The sequence below is a fragment of the Urocitellus parryii genome, unplaced genomic scaffold (genome assembly GCF_045843805.1).
Source record: "Urocitellus parryii isolate mUroPar1 unplaced genomic scaffold, mUroPar1.hap1 Scaffold_60, whole genome shotgun sequence".
Classification (NCBI taxonomy): domain Eukaryota; kingdom Metazoa; phylum Chordata; class Mammalia; order Rodentia; family Sciuridae; genus Urocitellus; species Urocitellus parryii.
The window spans coordinates 65,489-67,602 of NW_027554101.1; the positions used below are offsets into that span (position 1 = coordinate 65,489).

Sequence of the window (2,114 nt, forward strand, 5' to 3'; positions counted from 1 at the left end):
CTGAAGTGAATCACTGTTACTATCATTATTTGTTCTCTCTCTTTAGGAAGACTTAACCCTAGCATTAAATGTAATGCTGTCCTTTAGAAAATAAAATCTCTAAATAAATAAAGGTCTATCAACAACTAAAAAATATTTTAAAAAAGAAAAGAAAAATCTCCATTTCTAAGAAGTTATTTGAAGAGAGAATATTTGAGAGGTTACATGAAGAGAAAAATTTTAACTGTGCAAGCAATTAGAAACTTGACAAATAACATTGTCTTTAATTTTGAGAAATCTAACACATTATACTCAGTGAAGTATAACACCTGAGTTTTAAAGTGGAATATTAGGAGAAAAGTAAGTGGTTTCTGGAGTTATAGCCTGTACTGGGAAGATTTTCTTTCATAGAAAAAAATGAGCAGCATACTATTATACTATTAAGACACCACAATTTCTGAAAGGTATATTTAAAATATCATTATTTTAGCAAATAAAATTTAGGACCATGAAAAAATATTAGAGGGAATGTTCTTTTATTTCATTGAGAAGAATGCCTATTGTAACAAATAAAAATCTTAAACTAAATTAAATATGGTACTTAGAAATAGCCTATGAAGTCACATGAATTTATAGAAGGATGTTTATTTTTTTAAAAAAGTTTAGGAAGATTGGACTTGAATTCAAGCTTGAATTTGATCTTCTAAGCTCAACTTTAAATAGTTGGGAATGAACATGGACAATTTAGAAGTGTAGTCAAAGTAAAATGATATTTGAGTACCAAAATGATGGAAAATTAAATTTAACTGAAATATCTTCAATTGCCTTAATTTGTGCAATTTTAAAAAATAAATAAGTTTATAAAAAGGAATACCAGTGGGGTAACTAGTACTATGGAGCCAGGACCATGGCGTTGGGCTGCAAGGTTGGCCTGTCCATTCTCAACAGCCACCTGGCCAATTTAGGGGCTGAGTGCCTCCGGATGCTAATCTCTGGGGCAGGTTATCCGCACCTGGATATAATGGATGGGCATTTTGTTCCCAGCATCACCTTTGGTCACCCTGTGTTAGAAAGCCTCCAAAAGCAGCTAGGCCAGGACCCTTTCTTTGACATGCACATGATGATGTCCAAGCCAGAACAGTGGGTAAAGCCAATCAATACACCTTTCATCTCAAGGCCACTGAGAACCCAGGGGCTTTGATTAAAGACATCCAGGAAAATGGGATGAAGGTTTGCCTTGCCATCAAACCAGGAACTACAGTTGGTATTTGGCACCATGGGCTAATCAAATAGATATGGCCTTGGTTATGACATTGGAACCTGGGATTGGAGGGCAGAAATTCATGGAAGATATGATGCCAAAGGTTCATTGGTTGAGGACCCAGTTTCCATCTTTGGATATAGAGGTCGATGGTGGAGTAGGTCCTGACACTGTCCATAAATGTGCAAAGGCAGGAGCTAACATGATTGTGTCTGGCAGTGCCATTATGAGGAGTGAAGACCCCAGATCTGTGATCAACTTACTAAGAAATGTTTGCTCAGAAGCTGCTCAGAAATGGTCTCTTGATTGATGAAATCATAAGGAATCCAGAGTTTGTGTTCATGAAACCTTCTTTTTACTAGAAAACAGGAATATTGACTACCAAATCATACCAGATTGAGGCAGTGCTGCTTTTCTGAGCAATTATTCATTCCAGTGATTAAAATCTATTGTGCAGAATGCTCTAAGAGCTTAGTAATTGATGTACACAACATTCTTTAGTGATCCAATTTAAAGGTTAGTGTGGTTAAAAAACTGTTTCTAATAGAATTGATTTTTATAAAGAGTGAAAATATGGGCCGTATTAAGGTTACAAAAAAGAAATGTATCATAATGCCTAAGGTGGATGGATATTAGCTACTATGAAAAAATTTTTCCCACGTTTTTAAAAATAATGTTCTATTGTTTCCTAGCTGTTTTCCAAAAAGCAAAGGAATCCCTTATATTTTTCCTATATTTTTCCTGTTTCATGTCATTTGTTATTTGTTTATATGCTTGATAATATGAGTAGTATGGAGCTAAAAAACACAAGCTTGGGCAGGATGGCAAAAAAAAAAGGAATACCATCTTGTTATTTATGACAACATGGACAGAA

At 34.7% G+C, this 2,114-nt stretch overlaps 1 pseudogene; it reads left to right on the forward strand.

The window, feature by feature from the left end:
* Window positions 1–886: 886 nt before the first annotated feature.
* Window positions 887–1,550, forward strand: LOC144252832 (ribulose-phosphate 3-epimerase-like; annotated as a pseudogene).
* The last annotated feature ends 564 nt before the right edge of the window (window positions 1,551–2,114 follow it).